The sequence below is a fragment of the Delphinus delphis genome, chromosome X (assembly GCF_949987515.2).
Source record: "Delphinus delphis chromosome X, mDelDel1.2, whole genome shotgun sequence".
Lineage (NCBI taxonomy): Eukaryota > Metazoa > Chordata > Mammalia > Artiodactyla > Delphinidae > Delphinus > Delphinus delphis.
Genome location: NC_082704.1, coordinates 83,249,293 through 83,273,366, shown reverse-complemented (window position 1 = coordinate 83,273,366; position 24,074 = coordinate 83,249,293). Strand labels below are relative to the sequence as shown.

General features: G+C 39.3%; 1 long non-coding RNA gene across 1 annotated transcript in view; it reads left to right on the top strand.

Annotated features, from left to right (window-relative positions):
• Positions 1-799: 799 nt before the first annotated feature.
• The window catches only part of LOC132418553 (uncharacterized), a 38,494-nt gene continuing 15,219 nt past the window's right edge, over positions 800-24,074 (top strand). Inside the window, exon 1 of the long non-coding RNA XR_009518017.1 lies at positions 800-877. This is a non-coding gene — a long non-coding RNA (uncharacterized lncRNA). The remainder of the gene's footprint in view (positions 878-24,074) is intronic.

Sequence of the window (24,074 nt, the reverse complement as noted above, 5' to 3'; positions counted from 1 at the left end):
AGAAAATCACGCAGGCAGATCTTAAACCCAGTGGTCTGTAAAGATTTGTCAGGATTATCGAGGAGGCGTCTCACCTGCGCACACACGCGCGCACACACATACACACGCTCACACACAGTTAATAACTTAGAATTCTGAAACACAGCTAGGATCACAGAGTGTTGGAGCCAGTCTGTCTACCTCTAAAGCCTCAAAGAATGTCTATGGCACCAAACCCTTTTTCATAAAACTTTATTTCCATTTAATTCAGAGCCACTACCTGCAGTTCCCCTGACTGTGCTTGCCTGCTGTTGCCCTGTAGGGAGCCTGGGAACTGAGTGTTCTGCTTTATCTGAAGTGCAGGGACTGAGTGGGCAGCTCCAGTGTCCAAGCCCTTCACACTGAGTATGGCCCTATCTTACCAGGACGTGCCCTCATGTTGCTGTCACACTGCAGGCTGTCTGTTCTTGCCTCTGTATTGCAGTTAATCTTCCACTACACTAGCGTTAGAATTCTCTGCCCTGCGACTTTGGTGGCGCTTATTTTAATTTGCACCTTAGAGGTTCATGTGGTTATGGCTGGGCCAGAAATGATTCCTCACCCTCCCCAGTAGGTTGGATACTACAGAGAATTACCTTACGCACAACAGATTCAATATGCTAATGACCTGAATACCGGTGTGTCAGCTTTCTAGTGCTGCGTAACAAATTGCCGCAAATTTGGCAGCTTAAACCAGCACGTATTTATTATTTCACGGTTTCCACAGGTAACACGTGTGGCATGCATCAAGTGAGTTCTCTGGTTAGGGTCTCACAAGGCTGAAATCAAGGTGTCAGTGGGCCTGGGACCTTACCTGGAGGCTCCGGGGAAAAAGCAGCTGCCAAGCTCATTCATCCAGGTGAGTGGCAGAATCCAGCTCTTGTGGTGGCAGGACTGAACTATGTCCTTGCAGGATGTCGTCGGGGCTGCTCTCAGATCCTAGAGGCTGCCTGTGTGTGGTTCCCTCCATCTTTAAGCAAACAGTGGTGTGTCAGATCCTCCTTGGGCTTCAGATCTCTGTTGCTTCCCTCTGCTGCAAGCCAGAGAGAACGGTCTGCTTTTAAAGGGCTCCTGTGGTTAGATTAGGCCCTTTTGGATAATCCAGGATAATCTCCTTATTTTAAGGTCAGGGGTTTAATAACCTCAATTACAACTGCAAAATCCTGTTAGCCATGCAGCATAGTGCAAATGTGCACGTGATTCCTCCTCTAATTCGCAATACCTGGGATTATGGTGGGATATGTTGGGAGACCAGTTTTAGAATTCTGCCTACCACAGCCTTTACTAACCATCAGATGATTATTTGTTAAAACCCTGTTTTGCGACCCTGATGGGGTATCTGTAATTCCTGTGATCATACTGCCCACTCTTTACTGAGTTCCATCATGTCATCATGTAGTTTAACTTGCACCAGGTGCTTGTGCCTTCCCAAGTGTATTGGTCAGGGTTCCAGAGGAACAGGACCAATAGGATATTTAGAGAGAGAGAGAGAGAGATTTTTTTTTATTAGGAATTGGCTCCCATGTTTGTGGAGGCTGACAAGACCCAAGACCTGCACTTGGCAAGGTGGAGACCCAGGAGAGCTGATGGTGTAGTTCCAGTCCGAGTCCAAAGGCCTGAGAACCAGGAGAGCCAGTGGTGTAAGTTCCAGTCCCGAAGTTGCTGGCATCGTCTCAAGAAGATGCGCTTTTTGAGTTCAAGTCCGCAGGCAGGGAAAGACCAGTGTCCCCCCTCAAGCAGTCAGGCTTGAGTCCCTCCTGCTTGAGGGAAGGTCAGCTTTTTTTGTCCTATTCAGGCTTTCGAGTGATTGCCATGGGACACTCCCACTAGAGGGCCACCTGCTTTACTCAGTCTACCTATCCAAATGGTGATCTCATCTAAAACTCCCTCACAGACACGCTCACAATAATGGTCGACCTAATATCTGGGCATCCTCCGTGGGCCAGTCACGTCGACACATAATATCACACATCACTCCAGGCACCTTGACACAGTCCATAATTTAACATTTATTTAAAAATTCCTATTCTATCTCAATTAACTGTTCGGTTTCCCAGCTTCGTCGCCTATAAGACGGAGTTGTGAATAATTTCACTTTGTTCGTTGCATTTAAACTAATTACCTTTAAGGTTATATGTGTGAAAGGGAAAAACGGATCAGGAAGCAGCTTACATTCTTTACCGTATAGGAGAATTCTGCATCATGTGGCATGCAGATTTAATAATACCTAATATTTATGAAATATTTACCATATTTAGCAAGTCCTTTTGTAAGCTCTTTAAATGCTTTACCTCATTTGTTCAGCAAAACACCATGAGATACATGCCATTGTTAGTCCCCTTTCCGTATGAAGAAACTGAAGCACAGAAGTTAAGTAATTTGTCCAAGATGACAGCTGGTAAGTGGCAGGCCCAGGATTGGAATCTATGGCTTCAGAACCAATGTCCCTAACTAATTAGTGTGACCATATAATTTGTCATCCACACCAGCATGAGAGCACTATTAAAAATTATACCTCAGTGGGCATAAAACAGGAAAGACTTACACGTATGAAGACACTGCTCACTCTGTTAGTGAACATTCTTTGGGTTGCAAGTAGCAGAAAATTCTTTCCTAGATTGGCTCAATTCAAAAGGAAGTTCATGATCTCAGAGTATTTGCAACATCAGCATCACTTTTCCTCCCTCTGCTCGATTATTCCTGTCAGCATACAAACTGGTGTTGTTATTTTTATTATTATTATTATTAAAAAACAAACACAAAACGACGTTCTTTTTGCCTCACTCCCTCTTACCTCCTATGGGGCCTTTTCTCCTCCCCTTGGTAGCAGACCTCCCATAAGGAGCGTCTACACTCGCTGTCTCCAGTTCCCCTCCTCCCATTCTGTCTTAATCTCACTCTGATCGAACAAGTACACCTTCACCTAAACTGCAACTGTTGCGGTCAACGTAAGAATGACATTGATATTTCTAAGTCAATGGCTGTGTCACAGTCCCCTCCCTAAGTGACCCGTCCGTAATTTTGGACCCAGTTGATCCCTCCCTCCACCTGGAACTACTTTCTCCTCTGATGTATTATTCAGCATTCTCTAGAGACGTGGAAACAATAGGATATGTATACGGGAAGTGATTTATTAAAAGGAATTGTCTCACGCAGTTGTGGAGGCTGAGAAGTCTCCCAGTCTGGTGCCTGCAAGCTGGAGACCCAGAAGAGCTGGTGGCCTAATTCAGTTTGACAGTGGCCCGAGGACCAAGAGAACCAACGATGTAGATTCCAGTCGGGGTCTGAAGACCTGAGAAACTGTAGTGCCGAGGACAGAAGAAGATCAATGTCCCAGTTCATTCAGTCAGGCAGGAAAGACTCAGTTTTTCCTTCCTCCACGTTTTGGTTCTGTTCAGGCCTCGAGGGATTGTTTGATGTCCACGCGTGCTGGGAAGGGCACACTGCTTTCCTGAGTCCACAGATTCAAATGTTAGTTTCACCTGGAAAGAGCCTTACGGACATACCCAGAGATGACGTTTAGCCAAATATTTGGACACCCCGTTATCCAGTCAAGTTGACACATACACACCTGCGTTCCAGGACAGTACTTTCCTGGTTGTTCTCTGATGTCATGCAGCTGTAGCTCCTCAGTCTTCTTGGCTGTTTCTCCTCCTGTTCCTGTGACCTCTTGATACCAACAAACCTCAGAACTGAATCCTTGTCCTCTTCTCCTCTCTACCTACACTCATTCCTTTCGTGATCTCATCCAGTACTGTGGCTTTCTATGCCATCTGGACCCTCTTCTTTCCCCAGTTTAGATATCCAACTTAGACTCCAGCGTCTGTTGCCACTGTCCACTTGGAAGTCCACGTGGATGTCTAATAGACATTAGATTTTAGCCCTGTAAAAACTGAACTTATTTCAAACAGTCGACTTCTGTTCTTTGTCATCTCAGTTAACATTATCCTTCTAACGACAGCCTCTTCAATAAGTGGTGCTGGGAAAACTGGACAGCTACATGGAAAAGAATGAAATGAGAACACTCCCTAAGACCATACACAAAAATAAACTCAAAATGGATTGAAGACCTAAATGTAAGGCCAGACACTATAAAACTCTTAGAGGAAAGCCTAGGCAGAACACTCTATGACATCAATCACAGCAGGATCCTTTTTGACCCACCTCCTAGAGGAATGGAAGTAAAAACAAAAATAAACACATGGGACCTAACGAAACTTAAAAGCTTTTGCACGGCAAAGGAAACCATAAACAAGACGAAAAGACAACCCTCAGAATAGGAGAAAATATTTGCAAACGAAGCAACGGACAAAGGATTAATCTCTAAAACATACAAGCAGCTCATGCAGCTCAATATCAAAAAAAACAAACAACCCAATCCAAAAAATGGGAGGAAGACCTAAATAGACATTTCTCCAAAGAAGACATACAGATTGCCAACAAACACATGAAAGGATGCTCACCATCACTAATCGTTAGAGAAATGTGAGTGAAAACTACAATGAGGTATCACCTCACACCAGTCAGAATGGCCATCATCAAAATATCTACAGACGGGCTTCCCTGGTGGCGCAGTGGTTGAGAGTCCACCTGCCAATGCTGGGGACACGGGTTCGTGCCCCGGTCCGGGAAGATCCCACATGCCACGGAGCGGCTGGGCCTGTGAGCCATGGCCGCTGAGCCTGTGCGTCCGGAGCCTGTGCTCCGCAACGGGAGAGACCACAACAGTGACAGGCCCGTGTACCGCAAAAAAAAAAAAAAAAAAAAAAAAAAAAAAAAAAAATTTACAAAAAATAAATGCTGGAAAGGGTGTGGAGAAAAGGGAACCCTCTTGCACTGTTGGTGGGAATGTAAACTGATACAGCCACTATGGAGAACAGTATGGAGGTTCGTTAAAAAACTAAAAATAGAACTACCATACGACCTAGCAATCCCACTCCTGGGCATATACCCTGAGAAAACCATAATTCAAAAAGAGTCATGGCCCACAATGTTCATTGCAGCTCTATTTACAATAGCCAGGACATGGAAGCAGCCTAAGTGTCCATCGACAGATGAATGGATAAAGAAGATGTGGCACATATATACAATGGAATATTAGCCATAAAAAGAAGCGAAACTGAGTTATTTGTAGTGAGGTGCATGGACCTAGAGACTGTCATACAGAGTGAAGTAAGTCAGAAAGAGAAAAAAAAAATACCGTAGGCTAACACATATATATGGAATCTCCAAAAAAAAAAAAAAAAAAACAAGTGGTTCTGAAGAACCTATGGGCCAGAAAGGAATAAAGACACAGACGTAGAGCATGGACTTGAGGACACAGGGAAGGGGAAGCTGGGACGAAGTGAGAGAGTAGCACTGACATATACACACTACCACATGTAAAATAGATAGCTAGTGGGAAGCAGCCGCATAGCACAGGGAGATCAGCTCGGTGTTTTGTGACCACCTAGAGGGGATGGATAGGGAGGATGGGAGGGAGACGGAAGAGGGAGGAGATATGGGGATAGATGTATTATGTATAGCCGATTCACTTTGTTATACAGCAGAAACTAACACACCATCGTAAAGCAATTATACTCCTATAAAGATGTTGAGAACAAGCAACAGCAGCAAAACAAGCAAACAGAAAAACACGTTATCCTTCTAGATGCTCACTTAGAAAGATTGGGGTCAGTCTTGCCATTATATCCATCCAGAAATCCTGTTGCTTCCATGGTCTAATGCCTCCTCCCGTGCTACCACTTGATTCTAAGCCACTACACTTTATTGCCTTAGAACAACAACAACTTGCAACACCTTTGAAGTATTTACGTGGTCTACCATTTTCTACAAGATTTGCTCTTGTGTTACTTCTCTGAAATGCAACTACACTACCACTAGATCCCTCAACACCTACCTTAACCCTAGTAGTTACACTTTAACTGAAGCCTCTTGCACTGGCTGTTCTCTGTGTTGCAAAGGTTCTTCCTCCACATATTTAACAGCTCGCCCCGTCAACTCCTTCAAGACTTTACTCAAATATCACTTTCTGAGGAAGGCCTATCCTGACCGCTTCACAAAATTTCCAGTTTCTCAGCATTCCAGACCTAGTTTGCTTTTCATAACAGTGTAATCTTCCTACGTACAGTATAATTTAATCATTTATTTTATTTATTGTTTATACAGTTACCCCAAAATATGAGTTCTATGAGGGCAGAGACAGATGTCTGTTTTGTTGACTACAGTATCTTCAGGGTCAACAGGAGTGCCTGGCAGTTAGCTGGCAGTCACTACCGTTTGGTCCATTTCCCAAATAGACTGGAAGTGCAAAGTAGGGTGGGTTCTAGACATGGCGAAGTCTAGCTCAGGGATGTCATCAAGGGTTCAGATACTTTCCCTCTCTTTTTCTCAGCCACCTCAGTGTCCTCATCATTCTGGTCCCCAGATGTCTGTAGCAGTTCAGGGCTCGTATCTAGGCATGGTAATATTTAGGCAAAAAGGGAAAATATCTTCCAGTGTTCCTTTTCAAAGAGAAAGAAAACTGACATGATACTTTCCAGAAGATATCCACCCGCATCGACCCAAACATATGAGACTGAATCTGGTCACATGACCAACCTAAAATCAGAGATTGTCAAGGATATTGGATGCATCGTGACCGGCTTAGATGAACATGAGATGATGAGGAGTTTATCACAGTGTTCCCTGAAACACATCTGTGCACTGGTGTGATAAGATGAGAGCGAGGTTGGGGGCGGGGCAGGGAGAGAGAGAGAGGAGAGAGAGAGAGAGAGGTTGTGTGTGTGTACTTGATAGGGGGCGGAATTCTGGTACTCAGTGGTTTCAGATTGTAAAGAAACAGATTATGGTAATTCAGGAGGCAGAAGATGGGGGAAAGTTGACGTCTTGCATACAAACTCCTGGTCTGTTAATGGCATGAGGCTAACATCATCTGATATGTCCATCTCATACTAGGTAATGCTTTGACAGAGGCACCAGAAATGCTCACAGTCAAGTTGGTAGAGACACTTTTACCCACACAGTGTTTAGATAGGCATTAAAAGTGTTTTATTTCATGGATGAGTAACCAACCCCTTCTGACTGATAACATCTTCACGTAGCCATGTTAATACCTTTATTCAAATCTCAAGGCTTCCCTGTCTTGGGACCTTCCTATTCTCTTTTGTTGGGTTCAGTTTTGAAATAATATATACGTGCATACAAGAGAAGCGTAAAACATATATACGGAGATTTATAATGAGCAATTATAACGTGAAAACCTATGTGACCACCACCCAGGACAATGAGTCAGATAGTATGAAAACCCCAGAGCCCCTGAGGCTTCCCTCCCTGACCACAACCGTGTATCTCCTCAGTAGAGAAATCTGCCATCCTAATCGTTGTTCAGTATCTCTTTTCTTTTAATTCATTCATTCATTCATTCATTTTGGGCTGCGTTGGGTCTTCGTTGCTGCGTGCGCGCTTTCTCTAGTTGCGGCGAGCGGGGGCCACTCTTCGTTGCGGTGCGCGGGCCTCTCATTGCGGTGGCTTCTCTTGTTGCGGAGCACGGGCTCTGGGCCCACGGGCTTCAGTAATTGTGGCACGCGGGCTCAGTAGTTGTGGCTCACGGGCTCTAGAGCGGAGGCTCCGTAGTTGTGGCATGCGGGCTTAGTTGCTCCGCGGCGTGTGAGATCTTCCCGGAACAGGGCTCAAACCCGTGTCCCCTGCCTTGACAGGCAGATTCTTAACCACTGCACCACCAGGGAAGTCCCCAGTATCTCTTCTTGTTGCTCATTGCAGCTTCACCTACCACCTATGTAAACTACACTAAACTATCTAGTTTCATTAAAGAACAAAAACAAAAAGCCCTTATGGCATCAGGCATCCCATGTCTGCTTTGAGTTTTTAGTGTACACTCAGAAAACCACCTCATGTAACTTGTGTCTAGAGGCTCCTTGAAATGTATAAAGAAATCCCTCTTCCCAGGTTAAAGGGACAAACCCTCTTCCCAAATATGTGCTTGGGGGTGAATTCAATGCCAGGGTATACATGAGAGCTAAACGGTGTTCTCTACCTCCAGTGAGTCTATAGTCTAGGTAGGAAGATGGTGCTTACCGACGCTGTGCACTGGGCAGAGCTGAAGACAGCTCAGGTTAGCAGCAAGGCCATGGGTGAGATATTCTCTGTGCCGCCTCTCCCTAGTTTGTGATTTGGGGCGAGGCTCTCTACCTCTCTGAGCCTGTGTACTTACTTCTTAAAGAGAGATTTAAAACCTGCTCCCCAGGGTTGCCATGTGTGGAAGTTTGTAGCTCTCTGCTGTAACCCACTGCACTGCTCCGAAGGAAGGGTGAACAATATTTCGGTTCTCCCTGAACAGTCTACACGGCATACATACGAGCCTAGTGACTTTAGTACCTACTAGGTGTTAATGTGAGGATTTCTGTGGCCCCAGGAACACACCAAGGCAGCTAAGTGGAGTGGTAGGAGGCTGGACATTAAGATCAGAAATATCGGGCTTAATGATGATATTCATGGTGAAAGCTAACTTGTATTGTGCACTGTAAGCCCCCACAGGCACAGGGAGTGTGCCTCGTAGCGGGCACCTCAGTGACACAGTAAGATCTGAGTACTGAGACTAGAAGCGTCTAGGTTAATGATGTACTTTACTTTTTAAAGAATCAAAAACGTTAGAGAGGCTTAAGTTCTGTTGAGTATTCCCTGCATCCAATCTATTGCTCAAAACATATTATATGCACCATCTCATTTAATCCTTACCATGGCCTGAGGAGGTAGGTATGCTCAGTGATTACCCCTATTTACCAGTCAAAAACCTTGAATTCAGAGATTAAGTAACTTTTCTGTGATCACACAGTTAATAATGAAGGACACAGGAAATGATCCCAGTCGGTATCTAGAACCCACATTACTTTTTGTGAGGGAGATACTTTTTGGGGGAAATAATTTCAAACTTAGAGAAAAGTTTCAAAAATAGTGCAAGGAACTCCCATTTCTACTTCACCCAAATTCCACAATAGGTAATAGTTCCCATATTTGTTCTCTCTCTCCTCCACCTTTCTCTTTCTGTCTGTCTCACTGTCTTGTTTTCCTGTCGATACACACACCACACGCAGGCGCACATACGTACAAACTTTTTCTAAATCGTTTGAGAGTAAGCTGCAGACATGTCCTTTGACCCCTAAATACTGCAGTGTTACTTCCTGAGAACTAAGGCATCTTTTGGGGTAAGCACTGTACAATTATCAAAGCCAGGAAGCTAACATTGATACAGTACTATTATGTATCTCATCACAGACCTTATTCAAATGTGGCAATTATCTCAACAATGTCATTTATAGAAAGTTTTATAATTTTCTCTTCTCCTCTCCAGTCTAGAATGACGCTTGTATGTATTTGTTGTTTCACTTTAGTCTTCTTCAGTCTGGGACAAGTCCTCAGACTTGCTGTCTTGAACGACCATAAAAGTTTTGAAAGTATGAACCATGCCCCTCAATTTGGGTTTGCCTGATTTTCGATTCTCATGACTAGATTCAGCTTGTGTATCTTTGCCAGGGAAACGACAAAAGTGATAGTATATCCTTCTCAGTGCATTATATCAGTCGGCACATGCTATTTATTTATTCTGTACTGGTGAGGTTAAAGTTGATCACTTGGTTAAGGTTGTATTCACCAGGTTACCCCAAACTAAAGTGATTATTTTCCCTTTGTCCACTTAAATATATTGTGGGGGGATACTTGGAGACTATGGAAATATCCTGTTCTACCATCATTGATGATTCTTCCCTAAACCCACTAATGAATGGTGGTTGAAAAATCATGCATTTCCAACTCCATCATTTCCCCCCCATTTACTAGTTGGGATTCTTCTGCAATGAAGAGCTTTTCTCTGACCCTCATTTGTGAATTATTCATGTCTTCATTGATATCCTATGAGCTCATGGACATATATTTTATTCACTGGCTATATAAACCCATTACCATCGCGATTCAGTTTGATGCTCCAATTTGCCCAGATTTGGTCAGTGGAACAATGGAAGCCCCGTAAATCTTGTTCCTGTATCCTTTTAGGTGTACCCCTATTTTTCTTTGAAAATTTCTTTTGGTACAGCAAGGTATTCCTGGCTCTTCTTGTACTTTCCCTGTTCCGGCCCTGGAATCAGCCATTTCCCAAGGAGCTCTGGTTTCTTTTGTGTAGAATGGTATTTAGAATCAAGTCTGTGCTTTTAACTATTGTTCTCTTACTGGCAGTATGAATTTACACCCCCCTACATTTCCCTTAACTTCATTACCCAATATGTGGAATTGGCATAAAAATAGGAATTTTTTTTTTTTTGGCCGTGTTGCGCAGCTTGTGGGATCTCAGTTCCCTGACCAGGGGTCAAACCCAGGCCCCAGCAGTGAAAGCGCTGAGTCCTAACCAATGGACCGCCGGGGAATTCCTAAAAACAGGGGTTTTGTTATTGGTATGTTGTAAGGTTTAGATACAGTAATGAAGCATGTAGTACAGTGCCTGGCACACAGGTAGTTTTTAAAAAATAGCATAATTTCGGCATCAGAAAGAATAACAACAATAATAATAATAATGGTTTATCACCCAGTGAATAAAATAAGAATCTATAAGTCCATTTGAAAATAAGTGGTAGCTATTTTCATCATCATTTTTGTTACTACCAAGTACTTCTGACTGTCAATAAGAGATACCTCTGGGAAAACCCTCAGGTTTACAATAGTAGCCTTGTCAAGTCAAGGCCAACTCAACAGCATCACAGAGCTTGCAAAAACAGAAACATGAAGAATGATCGCAGAAGCAGGCCTCAGGCCTTGGTGACTGACACCACTTCAGTATTAGAAACAAAGGACATGAAGTGAAGAGCACCAGCTAGTCCTACAGCCTGCTTCTGGCACCCAGGACCTCCCTTATCATGGCCCTAAGAGCACTGTGCTGTGAACAGTTGTTTGTCTGCTTCATTCATTAGACTGTGAGCTGATGGATGTAACTTGTTTATGACTTATTCTCGGCACCTAAAACAGTACCTGTCCGATAGGAGACATTCGACAAATGTTTGCCGACTGAATGAATGGAAGTGTTGAGCAGTTTCAAATATCTCATTAGGATAACTAAGGAAAGGAGGAAACTAAGGCTCAAAAAGGTAGAGAAGCATCCCCAAGGTCATACAACTAGTAAGAGATAGAGGTGGAATTCCATCCTGGTCTGACTCTAGAAGCCTGAAGTCTTAAGTTGTATTGGCCTCTTTGGACAATGGGCCTTCCCAGAAAGATTAACTTGTCCAGTTTCCATGTTTCCCAGAGTCAGGTGGGAGACCCATAGGCACCAGATTGCATATCCGAGACTGCTTCAAGGATCAGGCATTTAATTCAACAAATATTTATGGATCACTTACTATAGGCCTTTCCATCTCGGGGGACAGAGCTCTGAGCACAATAGTCAGATCCCCTATGATCATCAATATTTCATTGTAGTGTGAAAAGACAGACAGTGAAGAAAGGGATAGATAAGATTTAATATGGTGGAAAAGTTATAGCTTGATTATCAAATAGGTAATCATCCATCATGTGTGTGTGCAGGAGAGAGAGTGGATGTGGAGGTGAGAGAGAGCTTGCTGGGTTCAGGGAAGTAGGAGTAGTTTGTAATGGCTGGAGGTAGAATGAGATGTAGACTGGGGACTGAGGTGGGAAATTGGAAAGCAGAATCCACAAGAAGGTGAGTCACTTAACTTCCCTGAGATGAAGTGTTCTTTTCAAGAAAATGGGGATTTGAATATCTGAGAAAATGCATGGAAATGTCTAAGGCTGAAATCTAAAAACAGTAATTTTATTGTTATGAAGTAATGTACATTTAAGATTCTTTCATGTCTTTTCATATCTTGAGAGTTCATTTCCTTTTAGCTCTGAATAATGTTTCATTGTCTGGATGGACCACAGTTTATCCATTCACCTACTGAAGACCATTTATTGCTTCCAGGTTTTGACAATTGTGAATTAAGTTGTTATAAACATTTGTATGCAGATGTTTATGTGTTTATAAGTTTTCAATTCAGTTGGGTAAATACCAAGGAGCATGATTGCTGGATCATATGGTAAGAGTATGTTTAGTTTTTTAAGAAGTGCGAAACTGTTTTCCAAACTGACTGCACCGTTTTGCGTACCCACCAGTAATGAATGAGAGTTCCTGTTGTTTGATATCCTCGCCAGCATTTGGTGTTGTCAGTATTTCGATTAGGCCATCCTAATAGGTGTGTAATAGTATTTCATTGTTGTTGAACATCTTTTCATATGCTTATTTACCATTTGTACATCTTCTTTGGTAAGGTGTCTCTTCATATCTTTTTTTTTATATTAGGCTATTTTTTAAGCTTTATTGAGGTATAATTTGTATACAAAATATTGCACATGTTTAATGTATATATTTTGATGAGTTTGGTCATGCGTATACACCTGTGATATCATATCTGCAATCAAGGTATTAAACATATCCATCACACCCCAAAATTTCCTTGTGCTCTTTTGTGTATTTTTTATCGTTGTTTTGTGTGGGGTAAGAACACTTAACATAAGATGTATCCTCTTAACATATTTTAAAGCACACAATATTATATTGTTAACTATAGGTACTGTGTTGTACAACAGATCTCTTCTTGTTGAGTTTTAAGAATGCTTTGTATATTTTGGATAACAATTCTTTATCAGATGTGTCTTTTGCAAATATTTTCCCCAGGCTGTGGCTTGTGTTCTCATTCTCTTGACATTGTCTTTTGCAGAGCAGAAGTTTTTTATTTTAATGAAATCTAGCTTATCAGTTATTTATTTCATGGATCGTGCCTTTGGTGTTGCTAGCTACCATGTAGGGCTGCTAAAATTTTTTTGTTGATGAGATTCTCCCAGAAAGGCTCACAGTTGCAGAGTGGTCTGCTTGGAACCTGATCTCAGAAGTCGTAGAAATAGTGTCTGCAAAAATAACATCTACTGTATCAAGTCCCTATTGGAAGTGGGTATCTTTCCAATCTGTGGTCTCTATAAAATATTAATTTGTTATGACAGCAAATACTCAGTTATTCCCACCATATTTCCAGAAGTGTTCTGTACCCTGGATATGCAAAGACCAATGAAATATGGTATATCATAATCATGGATTTCACCATCTTGTGTGGGAAACAGACAGACAAATGATAAAAGAAGGAACTGTAGACTCTGAGATATAAATCTGTACATACTACAGTGGAAATACTAAGGAGGGACACAGGAAAAGTGGACCGGAGAAATGGGCAGAGAAGGAGTATCCCAAAATAAGGGCAGGAGATAAGGGCAGGAGAGCTGTCTCTTCCTTGTTAAGGTCAGAGACTTCACCTTTACATGACCATTGATTTCTTCATTGAATTCACATCCTTGTTTTTATCTGTATAAACCTGAATGAAATATGTCTTTATTATGTGAAATTAAATAATTTAATTATCAGACACGTATTTGTTCAACTGTTTCTCCATCCAAAAAGTAAAAACTACTTGAGAAGCTATGTTAAAAATTAATCAGTTTATATTTGATAAGTTTTTGGAGAATTACCAAATCAAGTCCAACTGTAAGTTCAGATCAGACGGTCAGAAAATAACAGACTGTCCCAAGTACATTGTGAAATCATATGTTAAGAAGTTCAGAATGTGCTGGTACTAGATATTTCTCAAAACAGAGCAATGATCAAGTACATAAACTTTCTCTAAGTGAGGGTAAACTGAGTACAGTGATATCCTGCATTCAGTAATTTATCATGGATTTTCCCCAATGAACAAATGGCTCATAAAAAATAGCCATGTTTTATTGGGTGATTATCAGATCATGTGTCATCCACATTTATACCACGAATGTTTATTGAGCACCTGCTGGACACATTTCCAGGCTATGTGCCAAATTCTGTGAACACGTGTGACATGGACTGAGTCCCATTTTTCAGCGACTTCTCAGATTAATGAACATAAAAACACAGAAACAGATAATTTCTGGATTATTATCAAGACAACATGACAGAAGTAAGCACAGTGGACATTAAAAACAGAGAATGTGATGCTAATTCAAAATTTCTAAACTGCTTCTCATTCTTTATTAGATAGTTGCTATTATTATCATTCCCATTGTTCAGATAGGGAAACCTAGGAACAGAGAGAATGGTGCCAGGAAGATAGCAGACACTCATAATCTGTGGAATGCATGAAAGTATTTGACCAACATTTCAGAGACGGATACTGTATGGAAGTAACTTTTTATATTAAAAAATTAATAATCTTTTTAGAGCAGTTTTAGGTTTATGAAATATGAACAGAAATTACAGAGTCTCCATATAACCCCTCACAACCCCCTCCCCCCTGTTATTAGCATCTTGAGTTAATGTGGTACATTTGTAACAATTGTTGAGCCAATATTAATATACTATTAATAACTAAAGTCTCTAATTTATATAAAGTTTCACTCTTTGCATTATACCGTTCTCTGGGTTTTTGTAAATGTATTAGATTTTTCTACCATTACAGCATCATACAGAGTAGTTTCACTGCCTGAAAATCCTCTGTGCTCCACCTGTTTTAGCCCTTCCTCCCTCCCCCCTACAACCCAAACCCCTTGCTGCCACTGATTTTTTTACTCTCTCCATAATTTTGTCTTTTCTACAGTGTCACATAGTTGGGATCATACAATATGCAGTCATTTCAGATTGGCTTCTTTAACTTAGCAATTAGGGATCCTCCATGTCTTTTTATGGCTTGATAGCTCTTTTCTATCATTGAATAATATTCCATTTTATAGATGTACCACAATCTATCCATTCACCTTTGAAGGATATTTTGGTTATTTCCAAGGTTTGGCAGTTATGAATAAAGCTAGTATAAACATCTGTGTGCAGATTTTTGTGTGGATATAATTTTCAATTCATTTGGGTAAATACTAAGGGGTTTTGTAAGAAACTGCCAAACTGTCTTCCAAATTGGCTGTACTATTTTTCATTTCCACCAGCAATGAATGAGAGTTCCTTTTGCTCCATATCCTTGCCAGCATTTGGCAGTGTTTTGGATTTTAGCCATTCGAATAGATTTATAGCGGTTTCCCGTTGTTTTAATTTGCAATTTCCTCAATAAATATGATGTTGAGCATCTTTTCACATGCCTACTTTCCATTTGCATATCTTGTTTGGTGAGATATTTGTTCATATCTCTTGTCCATATTTAATTGGGTTGTTTTCTTATTGTTGAGTTTTTTCTTTGTATATTTTGGATATCAGCCTTTTATTGGATCTATGTGTTTTGCAAAGATATTTTTCCCAGTCTTCAGCTTATCTTTTCATTCTCTTAAGAGTGTATTTTGCAGAGCACAGTTTTTAATTTTAATTAAGTCTAAGCTATCAGTTTTTTCTTTTATGGATCATACATTTGGTATTGTATCTAAAATGTAATCGCCAGGGACTTCCCTGGTGGTCCAGTGGCTAAGACTCCATGCTCCCAATGCAGGGGGCCCAGGTTCAATCCCTGGTCAGGGAACTAGGTCCCACATGCCACAACTAAAGATCCTGCATGTGGCAACGAAGATCCTGCATGCCACAACTTAGACCCAGCACAGCCTAACTAAATAAATAAATGTATGTATGTATGTATGTAATCGCCAAACCCAAGGTCACCTAGATTTTCTCCTATGGTTTCTTCTAGGTGTTTTATAGTTTCATGTTTTACATTTAGATCTGTGATCCATTTTGAGTTAATTTTTGTGAAAGATGTAAAGTCTGTGTCTCCACTCATTTATTTTGCACGTGGATGTCCAGTTGTTCCAGCATCATTTGTTGAGAAGACTTCCTCTGTCCATCAAATCGCCTTTGATTTTTTTGTCAAAGATCAATTGACTTGGGCGTCCCTGGTGGCGCAGTGGTTAATAGTCCGCCTGTTGATGCAGGGGACACGGGTTTGTGCCCCGGTCTGGGAAGATCCCACATGCCGCGGAGCGGCTAGGCCCGTGAGCCATGGCCGCTGAACCTGCGCGTCCGGAGCCTGTGCTCCGCAATGGGAGAGGCCACAACAGCGAGAGGCCTGCGTACCGCAAAAAAAAAAAAAAAAAAAAAAGATCAATTGACTATATTTGTATGGGTCTGTTTTTGGGCTCTCTATTCTGTTCCATTGATCTATTTGTTTATTATTTTGCCAATATGACAAGGTGTTGATTATTGTAGGTTTATAGTAAGTCTTGAACTTGGGTAAAGTCAGCTACCAACTTTGTTCTTCTTCAGTATTGTGTTGACAATTTTGGTATTTTGTCTTTCCATATAAACTTTAGAATCAGTTTGTCAATATCCACAAAATAACTTGCTGTTACTTTGATTGATCTATAGCTAACATCTTGACAATGTTGAGTCTTCCTATACGTGTACATGGAATATTTCTCCATTTATTTAGTGCTTTTCTGATCTTTCATCAGAGTTTTATAGTTTTCCTCATATAGATCTTGTGCTTATTTTGTTAGATTTTTTACTTAGGCACTTCATTTTGAGGGAAATGTTACTGTATATGGTGCTGTGTTTTTAACTTCCAGTTCAAATTGTTCATTGTCTGTACATAAGAAAGCAGTTGAATTTTGTAAATTAGCATTGTGTCCTGAAACTTTGTTATAATTACTTATTAGTTCCAGTTTTTTTTGTTGTTGTTGTTGATTCTTTGGAATTTTCTATATAGACAATCATGTCATCTGTGACCAAAGATAGTTTTATTTCTTCTGTCCCAATCTATATACCTTTTATTTCCTTTTATGTCTTATTCCATTAGCTAGATCTTCCAATATAAAGTTGAATAAGAGTGGTGATAGTGGACATCCTATCTTAGGGGGAAAGCATCTAGTTTCTTGTCATTGATGTTAACTGTAGGATTTTGTAGTTATTCTTTATCAAGTTGAGGAAGTTCCACTCTCTTCCTTGTTTGCTGAAGTTTTTAATCATGAATGGGTATTGGATTGTTTCAAATACTTTTTCTTTATCTACTGATATGACAATATTATTTTTCTTCTTTACCTTCTTGATGTGATGGATTACATTAACAGATTAGTAAATATTGAACCAGCTTTGCATACCCGGAATAAGTCTCACTTGGCTGTTGTGTGTAATTTCTTTATACTTGTTGGATTCAATTTTGTAATATTTTGTTGAGGATTTTTGCATCTATGCTCATGAGAGATATTGACCTGTATTTCCATTTCCTATAATATCTTTGGTTTTGGTGTTAACGTAATGGCTGGACTCATAGAGTAAGTTAGGGAGTGTTCACTTTGCTTCTATTTTCTGTGAGAGATTATGGAGAATTGGTATAATTTCTTTCTTAAATGCTTGGTAAAATTCACCAGTGAACCAGTCTGTGTTTGGTGCTTTCTGTTTTGGAAAGCTCTTAATTGTTTATTCAATTGCTTTAATAGATGTAGGCCTATTCAGTTTATCTAATTATCCTTATGTGAATTTTGGTAGATTGTGTCTTACAAAGAATTGGTCCATTTCACCTGTGTTATCAAATTTGTGGGCATAGAGTTGTTCATAATATTCCTTTATTTTCCTTTTAGTGTCCATGGGATCAGTAGTAATGGCCCCTCTTTCATTTCTGATACTAGCGATTTGTGTCTTCTCTCTTTTTTTCTTAGTTAACCTGGATAGAGGTTTAACCAGGTCAATTATTTTGGCCTTTTCAAATAACAGATTTTGGTTTTGTTGATTTTCTGTATTGATATCCTGTTTTCAATTTCACTGATTTCTACTCTAAGTTTTATTATTTTTCTTTTTATTTTGAATATAATTTGCTCTTCTTTTTCTAATTCCCTAAGGTGGAGACTTAGATTATTGATTTTAGGTTTTTCTTCTTTTCTAATATATGCATTCAATAGTATGAATTTCTCTCTAAGCACTGCTTCCACTGCATCGCACAAATTTTGATAAGTTATATTTTCATTTCATTTAGTTCAAAATGATTTAAAATCTCTCTTGATATATCTTCTTTGACTCAGTATTTATTTAGAAGTGTGTTGAAGAAGTGTGTTTAGAAGAAGTGATCTCCAAGTATTTTGGGATATTCCAGGTATCTTTCTGTTATTAATTTTTAGTTTAATACCATTGTGGTCATTTTCGTTTAATTCCATTGTGGTCTTTGTATGATTTCTATTTGTTAAAATTTGTTAAGGTGTGTTTTAGGGTACATAATGTGGTCTGTCTTGGTGAATGTTCCATGTGAACTTGAAAAGAATTTGTATTCTGTATTCTGGTTTTGGATAAAATATTATATAAATGTCAGTTCATTCCAGTTGATTGATGGTGCTGTTCAGTTTAACTAAGTCCTTACTCATATTTTGCCTGTTGGATCTGTCAGTTATATAGTCTCCAACTATAATAGTGGATTCATCAATTTCTTCTTATAATTCTGTCAGTTGGACAAAATATTATATAAATGTCAGTTCATTCCAGTTGATTGATGGTGCTGTTCAGTTTAACTAAGTCCTAACTAATTTTTTGCCTGTTGGATCTGTCAGTTATATGGTCTCCAACTATAATAGTGGATTCATCTATTTCTTCTTACAATTCTGTCAGTTTTTGCCTCACATATTTGATGCTTTGTTGTTAGGCACATACACATTAAAGACTGTTATGTCTTCTTTGAGGATTGACCCTTTTATCATTATGTAATGACCCTCTTTATCCCTGATAATTTTCCTTGATCTGAAGCCTGCTTCCTTTGAAATTAATATAGCTGTTAATATAGCTATTAATATAGCTATTAATATAGCTACTTAAGCTTTCTTGATTAGTTGTAGTTTGGTAGACCTTTTCCCACCACTTTACTTTTAACCTGTGTCTCTATATTTAAAGTGGGTTTCTTGTAGACAATATATAGTTGTGTCTTGTTTTTTATCCACTCTTTTTATTGGTATATTTAAACCATTGACATTTCAAATGATTATTGATATAGTTGGATTAATAGCTACCATAAGTGCTACTATTTTCAAAACCAGGTTTTTATCTTATTTTTTTAAAGAATGAATACTCTTTTAATCATTTCATCTCCTTTACTGCACAGATACTAGCTACATTTCCTTGGCTTTGCTTACCTATAAATTTGAAAACTAAATTTGCTCAGGATAGTATAAAATTGACCAGGAGAAAACGTTCAAGGCAAAACAGCTAAAAATCTCTGTTTTTGCCTGATGCCTAACTTAATCTTCATGGGAACATTATGAACTATTTTCTTACATATGGTATGTGCAATGATTTTCCTAATTCCACAATAGAGGAAGCAGAGGCACTTGAGGCATCTCAGGTCACTTGCTGAAGGTCCCACTGCCAACAATGGCTGAAGCTGGAATTTGAACCCAAGTGGTCTGGCTCATTACCCATGTTCTTTAACTTATTCACATTAAGCAGTTGGGGCCCTGATAATTTTGAAGGGGGGTGTGCAGCTGCATACACCAATATCTTCTGTCATCTGCTACTGGGGCTAGTGAAGAAGATTGCTCCTTCAGTGCTCTCTCTGTCCCCCAGGATCTCATTCATGCTGTTCCCTGCCTGGACAACTCACCACCCACTCTCCACTGGGCTACCTCCTACTCATCCTTTAAATCTGAACTTACTGGTCACTTGGGGAGACTTATACCCTTAAGCAGCATTATAGTCCCCTGCCATATGCTGCTAGAGCTCACCGAATTCTGCTCATCACAAAGTGCACTCATCACAGTTGAAGATTATTTGTGGTCTGCCTCCCCTCAGCTGACTGTGAATTCCCTAAAAGCAGAGTCTATGTCTGCCTTTCTCAGCCGAGAAGCCCCAAATCCTCACTATACAGGAATGTGAGGTCCATAGATCTTAGAGGAATTCTATTCCTGCTGGGACCAAATGATTGGTTGAGGGTGGGTGCTAGCATATATATGAATAATTCAACATCTTTTTCCTATTCAACCAGGAAAAATTTAAAAATGGATAAAAAGATGCAGCTAAAGATTGACATTTTGATGGAATGCAAAATGATGGATTTCTAGGGAAGAGACTGGTTAGGTTATTTTATTATAACATACTTATGTGTGTAATACACACATGAGATTATATATTTGAACCATTAATGTATTAACAAAACAAAATGCTCAAAGTATTTCCTATATATTATATGTAGTATATAACATATATAATATGTTAATGCAGTATATATATAGGCAGATACCTAGATAAAGGCAAATATTCACTTTACACAGTAATTAGTACTAGAACAGCCATTTAGGGTTTACAAAAGTGAACAATCTAGTACACTAAGTGAATGAAGCAGAAATTAGTAACTGAAATTAAAGTGTCTCTAACAGAGTGCCTGTTATATACTGGGTGCTCAGTAAGTATTTGTTGTGTAAATGAATCTGTGCATCCTTTTCCCTTATAGTTGGCATTCATGGAGCACTTCTTATGCGCTTCACCTAAATGCCGCCTGGAAGGCCTTCTGCTTTTCTGTAGTAAGTACTCTCTTCCATCCTGCACACAGCTTTTCAAAACTTCTCACCTCTCATCAGACCTTTCCTTTCACTAATCACCTCCACCTCAATCGTAACATATAAGCCTGACTACTTAATCAAGGAAGGAGGAAAAAAATCTAGTAATTTTTTAAACAGTTCTACTGCATTATAGTTAATATACCAAAAAATTTACCCGTTGTAACTCTAAATTTAGAGAACTTATAGGAAATGTTTACAGTTGTACAAACATTACCACCCACAATCCAGTTCAAAAACACTTACATTATGGATAAAATTCCCTCATACTTATTTTTTAACAGCTTTATTGTGGTATAATTTTCATATACAAATCAAATATACAATTTGATCTTTTTACATATGTATATACTTTTGCAACAATTACCACAATCAAGATAGTGAATATATTCATGTCTCTTTCTCACTCCTCCCACCACTCCTTATCCCCATGCAACCATTGATCTGCTTTCTATTATTTTTTATTAGTTTATATTTCCTAGTTTTATATAAATGGAATGACACATGCAATTTCTTTCTGGGTTCTTTCACTCAGATAATTATTTTGAGATTCATCCTTGTTGAAATATTTTGAGTTATTTCTTTGTGGTTGCTTTGAGGATTACAATATGCATTTTAATTAAACCAATCTACTACAGATTAATACTAATCTAAATGCAGTAGTGTATAGAAAGTTTGCTCCAGTATAGCACCCTTTTGTCCTATTATTTCATATGTATTACCTTTATGTTATAAACCCAAAAATACAACGTTGTAATTTTTCATTAAACAGTCTTATATTTTCAAAGAAACTAAGAAAAAAAATATATAATATATGTATAAATACTGTGTATAGTATTTACTCATATATTTACTATTTCTGGTGCTTCTCATTGCATCTTATGTTTTCAAGCTAATGCCTGATATAATTTCCTTTCAGTTTATAGGACTCCCCTTAGGATTTCATATAGGGCAGGTGTGCTAGCAATAAATCCTCTTAGTTTTCATTTATCTGGCAATGTCATTATTTCCATTTATTTTTAAAGGATAGTTTCACTGGATATAGAATTTTGCTTGACTTTTTTTTTTCCTTTTAGTACTTTGAACATGTCATTGTACTATCTTCTGGCCTCCATGGTTTCTGGTGTGAAGTCAGCTATTATTGTATTGTTATTCCACTATAAGTGGTCATTTTTCTCTTGTTCCTTTTAAGATTTTCTCCTTGTATTTTAGACTTCGACTATGATGTGTCTAGGTAGGGATACCTTTCTGTTTATCCTACTCATGGTTGATTGGGCTTCTTAGATCTATATATATTGTTTCTATTAAATTTCAAAAATGTTGGCCATTATTTCCTCAAATGTTTTTCCACCTTTCTCTCTCCTCCCCTTCTGGCATTCCCATTAAATATATATTTAGGTGTATAACATGTTGGTTCACAACTCTCTGAGGCTCTGTTAATTTTTCTTCATTTTTTATTCTCTCTGCTCTTATTTTAAATTTTTTATTGACGTATAATTGACATACAACATTGTATTAGTCTCAGATGTATAGCATAATGATTCAATATTTGTATATATTGTGAAATGATCACCACAATGTCTAGTTAGCATCTGTCACCATATATAGTTACAGAATATTTTTTTCTTTGTGATGAGAACTTTTAAGATCTACTTTCTTAGCAACTTTCAAATATAGAATACAGTATTCTTAACTACAGTTGCCATGCTATAAATTATATCCCCAGGGCTTATTTTATAACTGGACTCCCTTCACTCATTTTGCCACCAACCAAGCCATGCCCCAACAACCAGCAATCTGTTCTCTGTACCTATAAGCTTTTTTTTTTTAAACATCTTTACTGGAGTATAATTGCTTTACAATGGTGTGTTAGTTTCTGCTTTATAACAAAGTCAATCAGCTATACATATACATATAATCCCGTATCCCCTCCCTCTTGCATCTCCCTCCCACCCTCCCTATCCCACCCCTCTAGGTGGTCACAAAGCACTGAGCTGATCTCCCTGTGCTATGCGGCTGCTTCCCACTAGCTATCTATTTTACATTTGGTAGTGTATATATGTCCATGACACTCTCTCACTTCGTCCCAGCTTATCCTTCCCCCTCCCTGTGTCCTCAGGTCCATTCTCTATGTCTGTGTCTTTATTCCTGTCCTGCCCCTAGGTTCTTCAGAACCTTTTTTTTTTTAGATTCCATATATATGTATTAGCATATGGTATTTGTCTTTCTCTTTCTGACTTACTTCACTCTGTATGACAGTCTCTAGGTCCATCCACCTCACTACAAATAACTCAATTTTGTTTCTCTTTATGGCTGAGTAATATTCCATTGTATATATGTGCCACATCTTCTTTATCCACTCATCCGTTGATGGACACTTAGGTTGCTTCCATGTCCTGGCTATTGTAAATAGTGCTGCAGTGAACATTGTGGTACATGACTCTTTTTGAATTATGGTTTTCTCAGGGTATATGCCCAGTAGTGGGATTGCTAGGTTGTATGGTAGTTCTATTTTTAGTTTTTTAAGGAACCTCCATACTGTTCTCCATAGTGGCTGTATCAATTTACATTCCCACCAACGGTGCAAGAGGGTTCCCTTTTCTCCACACCCTCTCCAGCATTTATTGTTTGTAGATTTTTTGATGATGGCCATTCTGACTGGTGTGAGATGATATCTCATTGTAGTTTTTTTTTTTTTTTGCGGTACGCGGGCCTCTCACTGCTGTGGCCTCTCCTGTTAAGGAGCACAGGCTCCGGACGCGCAGGCCCAGCGGCCATGGCCCACGGGCCCAGCCGCTCCGCGGCATATGGGATCCTCCCAGACTGGGGCACGAACCCGCGTCCCCTGCATCAGCAGGCGGACTCTCAACCACTGTGCCACCAGGGAAGCCCTCATTGTAGTTTTGATTTGCATTTCTCTAATGATTAGTGATGTTGAGCGTCCTTTCATGTGTTTGTTGGCAATCTGTATATCTTCTTTGGAGAAATGTCTATTTAGATCTTCTGCCCATTTTTGGATTGGGTTGTTTTTTAGATGTTGAGCTGCTTGTATATTTTGGAGATTAATCCTTTGACTGTTGCTCCATCTGCAAATATTTTCTCCCATTCTGAGGGTTGTCTTGTTTATGGTTTCCTTTGCTGTGCAAAAGCTTTTAAGTTTCATTAGGTCCTATTTGTTTATTTTTGGTTTTATTTCCATTTCTCTAGGAGGTGGGTCAAAAAGGATCTTGCTGTGATTTATGTTGTAGAGTGTTCTGCCTATGTTTTCCTCTAAGAGTTTTATAGTGTCTGGCCTTACATTTAGGTCTTTAATCCATTTTGAGTTTATTTTTGTGTATGGTGTTAGAGAGTGTTCTAATTTCATTCTTTTACATGTAGCTCTTTAGTTTTCCTGAGCTTGTTTTTTTTTTGTAGATTCCACATATAAGTGAGATCATATGGTACTTGTCTTTGTCTGATTTCACTTAGCATAATGCCCTCGAGATTTCATTATATTTATGGCTGAATAATATTCCATT